The following is a 14734-nucleotide window of genomic DNA, read 5'->3' on the forward strand; positions in this document are numbered from 1 at the left end:
GATTATACATGTTACTGCATACATGTCATATAGATTATGTAGAGATGTTATTTCCAGATTATTTCCTATTTTTGTTCTTGTTATTTTGGTTTTAAACATATACGGTATAGCCATTTACCCCACTCTATTTTTATCTCTGTATTGGCATTTATACACTCGGTTATCTTATTCCAGTAATTTACTATTATCAGAATATGTAATAAGCCTGGTTTGTCCTCTCCACATTTAGGGTATTTAGCCGGATTTTTACATTTTGCAATCTGGAGATTATATGGATTATACGGTTTATTAATAATTTTCAATTGCTATTTCCTTCAGATCTAAGATGTAATTACTTTTCTTATAGTTCTTAAACCTTCTAATAATTTATTATCTTATATATTAGCTACACTTAACTCTGTGTTTATTTCAATTCTCAATCTCTTTTCACTGTTGTAATCTGTAGTTAGGTTCCTTAAAGGGAATCTGTCACCAGGGTCCTCATCATCACTAAAGACAGTTTGCAGAAGCCCATTATACTTGCATTGCAAATATGTCTTCTGCCTATTTACAGTACAATATAATTGTGTGTTTAAACTTACCTTGCACTCTGACAAAATCATGTTCTGAGTCCCAGGTTTGTTTTTGTTTGGATCCAATTAAAAAAAAACATGTGACTTGTCTGTGCTGCTCACTCCTCAGCTCTCAGCCCCAACCTTTGCACTCCTGTACAGCTCCTTCTCATGCTTTTTCCTTGTTATTGGGCCTAAGTATTCATGAAATAAATCTATTAGAGTGTAACCTGGGAGAAGTATTTGTGGGCAAGCTCTTTGTTTTTCATGTACAAGAAATGTTATACTGGGCAATACATCCATTCAAATGGAAGGACATATTGCCCATTGAAATGCATGTGGCTGTATGCTTTTGATACAGTACAAGTAGCCTACAACTGAAAAAAAAAGTTGGTGTGAAAGAGGCCTACCAGCATCTCCTTGTTACACGTCTGTATCCATGGATACAAGGCGGAATGTTCAGATAGAATGTTCTATGATGTAACAATCATAGATAGAACTAGTCTTCAGCTAAGCTGATTTCTGATCAGTCTGCACTAGACAGTGGATGAGTGTACATGTATTTGTAGCTTGCTCCATATAAGTGATTTATTTAAAGCTTTCTTTGGCTCGGCCACTCGTGGCCTAAGCCACTTGTGGGACTGTTCGACAGGTAAGGTGCAGATTTTATGATTATGATTTATTAACTATAAAGTGAATTATTTTGATGATTATACATGGGAGCAGCACAGACAAGTCATATGTATTTTTTATGCATCCAAAACAAACCTGGGACTCAGAACATGATTCTGGCAGGGAGCAAGGTAAGTTAAAACACACAATTATATTGTGTTGCAAATGCTCAGAAAATGCTGAAAGACATATTTACACTACAGCTGTAAGGGGTTTCTGCAAACACAGTCTTTATTGAAAATGTAGTTCCCGGTAACAGGTTCCCTTTAAAGATTTTAATATTTTATACATATGAGATATTTTTGCAGATGTCACACTACTAAATAGTGATTATAAACTAGTACTCTGGATAAATTTAATTAATTTAGGTATTTTATTTTCTTAGTTTTTAATAAACTGCTCATAGTTAAGAAAGTTTGTTTTGGGGATATTATAATATTTGGTTATTTCTGTTAAAGTTAATTTTTTACTGTTTTTAATTTTAAAAAAATTATAGATTTGGTCCAATCCCCTGGATTCCCATATTTCTGTTATTTTATTAGGTATTTTAGATACGTTTTTAATGTTATTTTCAGCCTGATCAGGTCACGATCTTTCCTAGTTATGGGGCCTAAGTATTCATGAATGAAATCTGTTAGAGTGTAACCTGGAAGTAGTATTTGTGGGCAAGCTCTATGATTTTCCTGTACAAGATATGTTATACTGGACAATACATCCATTCAAATGGATGGACGTATTGCCCATTGAAATGGATGTGGCTGTATGCTTTCGGTATGGTACGAGTACCTTACAACCAAAAAAAAAGTTAACGTGGAAGAGGCCCATCTACGTCTCCTTGTTACACGTCTGTATCCACGGATACAAGGCAGAATGTTCAGATAGAATGTTCTATGATGTAACAATCATAGATAGAACTAGTCTTCAGCTAAGCTGATATCTGATCAGTTTGCACTAGACAGTGGATGAGTGTACATGTATTTGTAGCTTGCTCCATTTAAGCGATTTATTTAAAGTTTTCTTTGGCTCGACCACTCGTGGCCTAAGCCACTCGTGGGACTGTTTGACAGGTAAAGTGCAGATTTCAAAATGTATTAGCTATAATGTGAATTTTAATGATTATACATGTTATTGCATACATGTCATATAAATTATGTAGAGATGTTATTTCCAGATTATTTCCTATTTTTGTTCTTGTTATTTTGCATTTAAACAGATACAGTATAGCCATTTACCCCACTCTATTTTGGTCTCTGTATTGGCATTTATTCACTAGGTTATCTTATTCCAGTAATTTACTATTATCGGAATATGTAATAAGTCTGGTTTGTCCTCTCCACATTTAGGGTATTTGGCCGGATTTTAAAACTTTGCAATCTGGAGGTTATATGGATTATACGATTTATTCATAATTTTCAATTGCTATTCCCTCCAGATCTAAGATGTAATTACTTTTCTTATAGTTCTTAAACCTTCTAATAATTTATTATCTTATATATTAGCTACACTTAACCCTGTGTTTATTTTGATTTTACATCTCTTTTCACTGTTATAATCTGTAGTTAGGTTCCTTAAAGAGAATCTGCCACCAGGGTCCTCATTATCACTAAAGACAGTCTGCAGAAGCCCATTATACTTGCATTGCAAATATGTTTTCTGCCTATTGACATTACAATATAATTGTGTGTTTAAACTTACCTTGCACCCTGATAAGATAATGTTCTGAGTCCCAGATTTGTTTCTCTTTGGATGCATTTAAAAAAAAAAAAAACATGTGATTTGTCTGTGCTGCTCACTCCTCAGCTCTCAGCCCCCTCCTTTGTACTCCTGTACAGCTCCCCCTCCTGATTTTTCCTTGTTATAGGGCCTAAGTATTCATGAATTAAATCTATCAGAGTGTAACCTGGGAGTAGTATTTGTGGGAAAGCTCTTTGGTTTTCCTGTGCAAGATATGTTATACTGGACAATACATCCATTCAAATGGATGGACGTATTGCCCATTGAAGTGTATGTGGCTGTATGCTTTGGGTACGGTACAGGTAGCATACAACCAAAAAAAAAAATTAGTGTGAAAGAGGCCCATTAACGTTTTCTTGTTACATGTCTGTATCCATGGAAACAAGGCGGAATGTTCAGATAGAATGTTCTATGATGTAACAATCATAGATAGAACTAGTCTTCAGCTAAGCTGATTTCTGATCAGTTTGCACTAGACAGTGGATGAGTGTGCATGTATTTGTAGCTTGCTCCAGTTAAGCGATTTATTTAAAGCTTTCTTTGGCTCGGCCACTAGTGGCCTAAGCCACTCGTGGGACTGTTCAACAGGTAAAGTGCAGATTTTAGGATTTATTAGCTATTATGTGAATTTTAATGATTATACATGTTACTGCATTGATCATGTAGAGATTTAGATTTCAAGATTACTGGTGATTGGCAATACTTTCCAGAAAACCTGTACATACATTTCTCTTACCTGGCTCTAAAATTCACCTCGCAGATGCTGTGGTCTGAACATGGCATAGGAGTACGGCTGGTTTTAAGCTCATATCATTAAAGGAGATGTCCACTTTTAGCAAACAATTGATATGATTCTGTAATGAAAAGTTATGAATTTCTCACGGTTTTGTAGATCTCTGCTTGCCTACTTTCTACAGAAAGCTTTATTGTTTAACTGTGAGGAAATGATACAAAAAGTATATTGGAAATTGTATAGCTTTTCATTCCACAAATAACATCAATTATTCTGCAATATAAATATGTATATATATATATATATATATATATATATATTTCTCCCATCAGGGGCTGTTCACAACAAACAAGTCCTCCTGAAGTGTCTGTAATGTCTTCTCATGCTGTGCAGTTGTTTTATTATATCTAAATATTAATTTATTTTTTATTTCTGCAGCCACCATGGAGAATTCAGGAAATTATGATCATCCTGATGAGGTAAAGTATCTGATATTATACTTTTTATCTAGATTTTGTTAGTTATGGAAAATGTCTGCATATAATCAGGGGATCTGGATTTGGAAGCAGATGCCAGTCTGCCTGGTGTCAGGTGTAAATTGTGTCCTATATCAGGCCCCTTACTGCATAACATCACTCTAAATGGCAAAGAAATTAGTCTATTGCTTCTTAATAACTAAATAAACTAAAAAAAAAATTCTTTTGTGTTTAAAAAATAATATAATAAAACCCACCCCAGAATTTTGGTACCGCTGTGTCCATAACTTTGGCCAAACAGATATAACATTATTATACCAGTATTGTGAAGGGTATAAAAAACGAATTAAAAATAGTAATTTAAATAGGAAGCATAAAAAAGTCAGATGTACCCTATAATAGTACCAATCCAACCATTAACTTTCCCCACCATAAACAAGCGCCAACCATCTTTTGATTGATGAATACAAACATTATAGCGCTCGGAATATGAGAGAAGAGCTCTAAGAATATGGTGACACATAGGCAAATGCTAAAGTAGTAAAACATAAGAAAATCTATACCTGTTTAGCTTCTCCTTAATTGTACTAACCTACAGAATAATTTTATTATGATTATTATACTCTACGGTGAGCTGTGTAAAAATGTTAATCAGAAAACAAGTGTCAAAACAGCAGTTTGATTGTGTCCCGCTACATGAAATTGAATGATTGTGTCCCGCTACATGAAATTGAATGATTGTGTCCCGCTACATGAAATTGAATGATTGTGTCCCGCTACATGAAATTGAATGATTGTGTCCCGCTACATGAAATTGAATGATTGTGTCCCGCTACATGAAATTGAATGATTGTGTCCCGCTACATGAAATTGAATGATTGTGTCCCGCTACATGAAATTGAATGATTGTGCTATATTTACCATAAAAATTAACCCATTGGAAAATGCTAATCTGACCTTAAAAGATAATCCCTCATATGCTCATGTCAAATAAAAATTAAAAAGTCATTTCCTTTGGAAGTTGAAAAGGGAAAAACGCAAAAAAGTCCGTGTCCTGAAGGTCAGTTTAGGCCATGCCCTTAAGGTGTCAATGTCCAAACTACTGGAAAACGAGTGAAAATGGCCAAATAGTGCACAAAATGTCATTATTTTGTGTGGCCACCATTATTTTCTTCCACTCTAAATATATATATATATACGTGTAAAGGTGCTATTGACATGAAATTTTCACTAATGTTGGTAACAATCCATCCAATCTAACCACAGATGTCCATAAATTATGTTATGTGTAAGGACAGTTTCACAACAGTTTGGGTGGTCATTGACTCACGTGCCATTAGGTGTCATGCTGTAAGAGACGGGTTAGTGATATATGATGTAAGGAATCCCTTCCTCCCCACAAAACAGTTCTCCTTCTATGAGCTCTGAGATTTAGTTCTTTCTATGGATTTTTTTTTTTTGGATTCTGGTCTGGTGATGATTGGGCCATTCTAGAAGCTTTATTTTCTTTCTCTGAAATCGCTTGAAAGTTTCCTTCTATGTGGGCTTGGGATTATTGATTTACTGAAATGTCCACCCTGGTTTCATCTTCTTCATCCTAGTAGAAGGCAGCAGCTTTTTATCATGCATGTATTGGTACATTTGTTGCCTTAATTACATGAAGTTTTTTAATGCCATATGTGGTTAACAACCACAGACCATGATGTTTCCACCACCAAACCTCACTGTTTGGTATTTTTAGGGTTGTCCCTTTTGGACTCCAAACATGGTGTATAATATGGAATCCAATGAGTTCACATTTCTCGGTATATGACTAGACTATATTCTTCCAGTATTTCACAGGCGTGAAACGCAGTTGAACATGCTTTTTATTTGGCTTGCATAGTGTGAGTGAGCATACACGCTGAGTGCATTACTTATTGTTTTATATAAAAAACTTGTACCTGCTGATTCCAAGTCTATATGTAATCCACATCTGGTCATTAGCTCCTGACATTGGCTCCTGTCATGAGATGTTTCTTGTTTGGCACCCCTGTGATATGTATACATCTAAAGTTAATGTAACTGATATTATTTTACACAGGCAGGATTGCTTTCTAATTACTGGTAAGTTTCAGCTGGTGTCATGACTTTCCTTGTTTTTTTGCATCCATCCATACATTTTCCCTGTTTTACGTCATTGGATTGGGTGAGTTGTTACTGACATTTGTGTGTGTCAATATCAGGAATATATTTAACCTATGTATATATATATATATATATATATATATATATCCATTATCCTGTTAACAGACCCATCTGGACTTAAGTGCAGATAATATGAATTCTTATAAAAATTTTCTTATATCACATTTTCCTATATATCAGATATCATTATAATATATCTTATACAACTTTTATATAATGTCCTACCATGTTCTCTTTCAGATTGTGCCACAAGCACCTGAATTTATGTTACCAGGACAATGCCCTGAACGCCCTGCAGAGGTAAGATTGCCATTTATAAGCACATTACTGATATCTATTTTATCACAGCATTTGTTATATTCACAATTGCACCAGGAGCTTCTTTCATATCTTCTTATCTCCTATTAACAATGTTTTACTAAAAAACTATCTTTGCTTATAACATAATGGTGGCCTGGTGGACTTTTCATGCCATTATTCTGCATTAGTATTTTTGAGTAACCTTGAGTGGATCCTTCAGGTAACGTATAATAGAAAGATATTCAAGATATCTTCTGTGCCTAGGATCTATTTCTTTATTTGGCTTCCCAATACGGATTTATAATACTGAGTAGAAAATTGTGTCACTGGCCTCATAGACCAGGAGTTCCTTCATACATGGTTCAGTTTAAAATATGCTCATAAAACTCTATATGAACAGACCATACCAAGAGGTTTGTGGATTTTACACAATTCTTATATAGATCTAGATGACAAATAATTAAAAAATATGTGATCAGAAGCTTCTATAGATATTAATAACACTCACTAATGCTCTCATTACAGGATCCTCCAAGAGTCACCGCACAGTTAGGAGATTATTATGAGGTATCTATTTCTCTATCTATCTATCTATCTATCTATCTATCTATCTATCTGTCTGTCTATCTATCCATCTATCTCCTATCTATCTATGTATCTATGTATCTATCTATGTATCTATCTATCTATCTATCTATCTATCTATCTATCTATCTATCTATCCATCTATCTCCTATCTATCTATGTATCTATCTATCTATCTAGCTATCTATCTAGCTATCTATCTATTTATCTATCTGTCTATCTATCTATCTATCTATCTATCTATCTGTCTCAAATATATCTATTACATTTGTGGCTTCCTTCTCATTCTCAAACACAAAGCCTAATCTTCCTCTTCCTAATAGATATATGTTCTGATGGTTGTGTTCTCTCTGTTCATTATAGGAGGATACAGTGAGACCGATTTCCCCTGCCCCAGGATTCAAGGACCAGGATGATGTCTCAGAGGTTTGTTAAATGGACTGAGCTGTAATACAGGACTGGGGCTATGACTGTTTTGTTGTGTTTTGTTGTGTTTCTCATTCGATACCATTAAGGGCTGGTACCTCAAAATAACAGATCTGCTTAGATTTTCACTTATATTTCCCTTGAAATCCACAAATTGTTAGAACCAAAGCTATCCCCTAACAGTGAAAAAGCTCCACATCTCACTGGTATCCATGGCTTGTGAGGATGTTACCAACACTTTCCACCCGGAATCCCTCAAGCTAATGGATGCCAAGCCCAATTCTAAGATCAGAGGTACCAGCTCTGAGTGTACAGGTCATTAGAACCAGTGCTGCCTTCTTCACCATGGACCGGTACCACGTGCGACAACACAGATTACAGACCCCCGGCTCGCACGGCTATACTGCTCATACCTTATGTTGGATAATGAATTCAATATAAAATACCGGACGTATTCTGAGCATTCTCAGCTTTTGACTAAATGCAAATCTATAGGCATCTGGTTCATAAAACCAGTCACCAGTACACTCTCTTCATGGACATAACAGAATAGAACATGTTTTCATGTCTTTAGTCTACCTACTTCATTATATAGACAGTATCCCTTACCACAATAGCAAATATGAATATAATAACATAACTCTAACCATCACTCCCCCCATTGTCTTTTTACTTTCAGAGTTCTGAAGTATCTTCTGACTCAGACTCGAGTCTTCCACCAAGTCCATTTTATGTGGTAATATAATCTTTTTTTTCCCTCTTTATCCTCTTTACAATTCAAGGTGTCTGTACTTTTAGGTTCATGAAAGTCTATGGGGGAAATTCATGATTGATCTTGCGCTATGAAAACGATATTTTACACCAAAAAAAAAAAGTCTAATATGCCTTTCGAAACATTCATGAAGGTCATTAGTCCATTTTTTGGCTGTTTGGGAAAGGGGATGGGTTTGGAGAAAGGGGGCTTGTCGAATGGAAATTAGCCCATGTGTTCAAAAATCAAGGAGGGTGCACCAAAGAGAGGCAGACGGTTTAGACCAGCTAAAATCAGGTCTAAAGTAGAACTTACTCCAAATGAATTATGACAATAATGAATGTGGTGCAGCACAAGACTAGTGGTGAGCAGCTGTGCCCTGTCACACCCCGAGACACAATAATGAATCTCCCCTATATGAACAGACACTAGCAAGAGGTTTGTGGATTTTACACAATTCTCATATAGATCTAGATGACAAATAATCAAAGAATATCGGATCTGAAGCTTCTATAGATAATAATAACACTCACTAATGCTTTCATTACAGGATGCTCCAAGGGTCACCGCACAGGAAGAAGATTATGATGAGGTACCTATCTATTTCTCCTATCTATTTATCTATCTATCTATGTAAAATATACCACACATCAAACAGTTTCATATACAGGTCATTAGAACCACTGTTGCCATCTTCACTATGGACAGGATTACGGCACATATCTTATGCTGGATAATGAATTGAATATAATATACTTGACGTCAGACACAATCTGAGCTTTTGGCTAACTACAACTCTATAGGCATCTAGTTCATAAAACCAGTCACCAGTACACTCTCTTCATGGACATAACAGAATAGAACATGTTTTCATGTCTTTAGTCCACCTACTTCATTATATAGACAGTATCCCTTACTACAATAGCAAATATGTATATAATAACATAACTCTAACCATCACTCCCTCCATTGTCTTTTTACTTTCAGAGTTCTGAAGAATCTTCTGACACAGACTCGAGTCTATCACCAAGTCCATTTCATTCGGTAATATAATCTTTCTTTTCTCCTTTACACTTCTGGGTTTCTGTACTTTTAGGCTTTGTGTTTAACTCATTGATTTTGTCTCAACAGGCCCCCTACAACTCACCAGACCTGTCTTATCCAGGAGATACACCAACTGATATGGAGTCACCTATGAATATAATTGAGGTTTGCTCTTCCTTTCCTTACATATATTACTGTATAAGGACTAGTACTAGAAATCCTTGATTAAAAATCAATATATATTCAGATCCCCACTTCATTAATTTTAATACAAAGGGTTAATTAAGTATTCAACATGTGGTTAATTTTCTACATAAGTATGTATATTTAAATAATTCATCTTTATAGTTTAATCACAAATTACAACATTTCATCAAAACACCTTTTACATTTTTTTGCCTATTTAGAACTTAATGACATTTAGAAGATTTTCCCTCCTGGCAAGAGAACCCAAAGAAAATGAGTGAATAAATAAATAAAAAGCACACGTGAAAATAATTCACAAAGCATACATTTCCCCCTCATAAAGCTATATTGGACATTAGGTTGCTATAAATTCACTGCCTTTGGACATGCCCCAAAATCCAGAAATTCTAGACAAAAAATTATATTTTGTCACAACATATAAACCACACACCTACCGATAACTCCCAGATGGGCCGTTTTTGGCATCCTAAGACCTGATAATGGTTGTTTTGTTACATGGATCTAGCAGGTTTATGGGGGTACAGTGCAGGGTTAAACGACATGGCAGGCCCGTTTGTTGAACCCCCGTTTGAGGATTTGTGAGTGTCATCGCTGAGAATGGTCCCCAAAAAAGAGCTGAACAAGTTTCAGCCTATTCATCACCTCTCGTATCCCACAGGCTCCTCTGTAAACGACGAGATCCCAGAGAAGTTGTGTTCTATATCCTATACACCATTTAATTCAGCGTTGTGGTGGGTGCGTCGCTACGGTAGGGGTGCCCTTATGACTAAGATTAATATGGAAGCAGTGTTTCGTCTATTGCCAGTTCACCCGGATAGTTTTGTTTTTCTGGGTTGTAAGTGGGAGGGGCGATATTTTGTGGATCTATGTTTGCCGGTTGGTGGCTCCATATCTTGCTCATACTTTTAGATATTTAGTAGCTCTGTGGAATGGCTTGCTCTGAAGGAGGACTTAGTTGACCCAGTTTTAAATTATTTTGACGATTTTTTGTTTGTGGGGTCTTTGGGTACATGGGCCTTTTTCGCGGTTGTTGCACACCATGGAACTGGTTGCAGGAAGTTTTGGGATCCCCTTAGCCCAGGAAAAGACGGAGGGTTCGTGCAGTTACTTAGTTTTTTGCGTATGATGAGCTTTTCCAACAGAATGAAGTGAAGGCTGCCGGATGACAAGCTACAGGAGGTGCGGGTGGTGTTCTGTGGGGCAGGAAGGATGTAGCTACAGGATTTTCAGTCCCTCATAGGGAAGATGATTCGCTTGCAGGGTGATGCCCAAGGGTTGTGTATTTTGCAGGCATCTGCAAGGGTTACATCAGGAATTCGTCATCCGGATCATTTTGTGTCTCTGAGTTCAGAGTTACAGGATGATCTGAGGATGTGAGAGTAATTGTTGGATCAGTACAATAGGAGGTCTATCATTTAGGAAGATCCGCTGTCTAATTTTAATTTGGAAAGATGTACAGATGCAGCTAGGAGAGCTGGTTTAAGGATTGCAAATCTAATAGCGGAAATACATTTCCGAGACATTTCTGGTGTTCTTTGATATACTACATGACCACATCTGCCTTTAATTCCAAATAGCCATCTATTCAACATAATTTACATTTCCTTAAAGATGGCTCCCTAACCCATTACCTGGTGTAACAGATCAGGGACTTTGACTTTTTCTGTTGTATCACAATGTGTCCCTCAAACCAAAAGAGTTTAGGTTCTTCACATTAAATTCTTGAATTTTGTCTCAGCAGAGCCCTGATTCCCCAACAGATGTATTTCTGCCCGGACAGATACCAGATAACATTGCTCAGGTTTGCTTGCCATTTTCTTTTCCATATATGTCTTATAAATCGTATATACTCAAGTTTAAGCCGAGACCCCTAATTTTACCACGAAGAACTAGGAAAAGCTATTGACTCGAGTAGAAGCCGAGGATGGGAAATGCATTGGTCACAGCCTCCCAGTATATAGCCAGCAATTTCCCTGTAGTATATAGCCTGCCAGCCCCCTGTAGTAACTAGCCTTACACCAGTAGTATATAGCCTGCAAGCCTCTGTAGTATATAGCCTGCCAGGCTCTGTAGTATATAGCCTTTCAGCCCATGTAGTGTATAGCCTGTCAGCAACTTATAGTGTATAGCCTTCCAGCCCCCTGTAGTATATTGCCTGCCAGCCTCTGTAGTATATAGCCAGCCAGCTCCCAGTACTATATAGGCAACCTGCCCCCAGTACTATAGAGCCAGCCAGCCCCGTTAAATATACAGCCAGCCATACCCCTTTAGTATATAGCCAGCCTGCATAAAAAAATAAACTGACATACTCACCTTCCGGCATCCCTGTTTCTCGGCTTCCCGATGCTTGTCGCAGGTCCTCTTCTGTCCGCTGTAACAGCAGTCAGAGATGCGTCCATTTGATCTGCCCATGGTGCATACTATGACGTTCAAAAGATTCTCCAGAGTTGCATAGAAAGTTGCAACAACAACCAGAAACATGCCCTGTCATACAGAGCTACATGATGTGTTTCCCATGGTGCTGAACACAGCGCTGAGAGTGTTGGATGCAACCAGAATGAATCTTCATCTCCTCTCTGGAGAATCGTTTAAACCACAAGATATATTGCAAATCTAATAGCGGAAATCAATTTCAGAAATAATTCTGATATTCTTTGATATACTACATGACTGCCTTTGATTCCCAATAGCCATCTATTCGACATAACCTCAACTTCCTTAAAGATAGGCTCCCTCACCCATTACTTGGTGTAACAGATCAGAGACTTTGACTCATCCTGTAGTATTACAATGTGTCCCTCAAACCAAAAGAGTTTAGGTTCTTCACATTAAATTCTTGAATTTTGTCTCAACAGAGTCCTGATTCCCAAACAGATGTATTCCTGCCTGGACAGATACCGGATAACATTGCTCAGGTTTGATAACCATTTCCTTTTCCACATATGTCCTTGAGTTTAAGCCAACCAATTAGTCCCCTAATTTACCACCAAAAACTGAGAAAACCTATTGACTCGAGTATAAGCTGAGGATGGGAAATGCATTGGTCACAGCCTCCCAGTATATAGCAAGCATGTCCCCTGTAGTATACAGCCTGCCAGCCTCTGTAGTAAATAGCCTGCTTCCAGTAGTATATAGCTTTCCAGCCTCTGTAGTATATAGCCTGCCAGCCCCTATAGTATATTGCCTGTCAGCCCCTGTAGTTTATAACCTGCCAGCCCCCTGCAGTGTATAACCTGCCAGCCGCCTGTAGTATATAGCCTGCAAGCTACCAGTAGTGTATAGCCTGCCAGCTCTTAGTAGTGTATAGCCTGCCAGCCCCCAGTCGTTTATAGCCAGCCAACCCTCAGCAGTAGATAGCCAACCCTCAGTAGTATATATCCAGCCCCCTTAAGTATACAGCCAGCCAGCCTCCTTAAGAATACAGTCAGCCAACTCTCTTAAGTATACAGCCAGCCCCCTTAAGTATATAGCCAGTCAGCCCCCTTAAATATACAGACAGCCAGCCCCCTTAAATATAGAGCCAGCCTGTATAAAAAAATAAACTTACATACTCACCTCCCGGCATCCCTGATGCTCGTCATAGCTTCCCGATGCTCGTCGCAGGTCCTCTTCCGTGTCTTCATTTTGCTGTAACACCCCTCAGAGATGTGTCCATACGTTCTGTCGGCCTACTATGACGTCATCAGCGGCTGCATCATAGTATGCATCGGCCGGCAGATCACATGGCCGCGGTTCTGCTGGCTGCTACAGCGGAAAGAAGACAAAAGAGGACCCGTGACAAAAGGAAGCCGCAACAAGCTTCGGGGACACCAGAAGGTGAGTATAAAGTTTATTTTTTTAATTGACTCATGTATAAGCCGAGGTGAGATTTTTCTGCACATTTTTTTTGTGCTGAAAAACTCGGCGTATACACGAGTATATACGGTACATATATATATATATATATATATATATATATATATTACTTTTGTACGATTCTAACATTCATATATAGGACTGAATCAAGAATCGTTTGAAGGCTTTTTTTATTCACAGACAACAATGTCTCAGATCTGTGTATATTGGACATTACAAAGAATAGGTTCAGCAGCCTTGCCACAAAAATCCCTGCATAGTGGCCCACGCTATTCCACACAGTATACAGAGCCAGAAGGAGAGACCACACTGCACAGTATACAACTGATTGGTGCAAGGCCAACAATGTGATACCCCAATATGTATAATGTCAAAGATTTCCTATAACATTTCCTTTGTTCTCTTTTCAGATGCCACCAATATATTCTAGGATATACCCTGGATTTGCCATTCCACAGGTCAGTGTCCTCTTATAATGCCACCATGTAAAGTAATAATAATATGATATAGTTCTCTAATCTGTGTATCCTCTGCTTACTGTTGTATTAGGAGTGGTTTATACCACCGGAATTCCCTCCACTAGAAAGACCAGATAATAATTTATTGGAAAACTGGATCAGAGAAAACCGTGAGGTAGGTACCATACAGGTACATATAGGCAACTCAGTATAACCTGTAGTGACTGGTATACTTAATAAAAGTGACTAATGGTTATATTATACATTTCACACAACACTGGAGACAGCAGTTATGTGCTATAGCTGTACTGTGTACATATAGATGCAGAGTAAGAGTAGTAGTACGGTGCCCGTATACACATGATAGGAGTAGTAGTACTAAATTTAAATATACAGTATAGGAGTAGAAATAGTGTGCAATATATACATAATAAGAGTACTGGTATGCCCCCAATAGCCACATCTCCTGCCCTATAAAGCCAGTAGTCACAGTCCCTACCTCAGTAGCCAGTAAACACAGAAATTACCCCCAGTAGCTGCAGTCACAGAGCCTGCACCCAGTAGCTGCTAGTCAGAGAGCCTGCTCCCAGTAGCTGCTAGTCACAGAGCCTGCCCCCAGTAGCTGCTAGTCACAGAGCCTTCTCCCAGTAGCTGCTAGTCACAGAGCCTGCCCCCAGTAGCCTGCAGTCACAGAGACTGCCCCCAGTAGCTGCTAGTCACAGAGCCTGCCCCCAGTAGCTGCTAGTCAGAGAGCC

General features: G+C 37.9%; 1 long non-coding RNA gene across 1 annotated transcript; it reads left to right on the top strand.

Moving 5' to 3' along the window:
- Positions 1-9400: 9400 nt before the first annotated feature.
- On the top strand, positions 9401-11467 carry LOC140116474 (uncharacterized). Its single transcript, XR_011852772.1, has 3 exons — positions 9401-9459; positions 9547-9624; positions 11408-11467. It is a non-coding gene; the product is annotated as an uncharacterized lncRNA (long non-coding RNA).
- Positions 11468-14734: the final 3267 nt, after the last annotated feature.

This window comes from Engystomops pustulosus, chromosome 2 (assembly GCF_040894005.1).
Source record: "Engystomops pustulosus chromosome 2, aEngPut4.maternal, whole genome shotgun sequence".
Taxonomy (NCBI): Eukaryota; Metazoa; Chordata; class Amphibia; order Anura; family Leptodactylidae; genus Engystomops; species Engystomops pustulosus.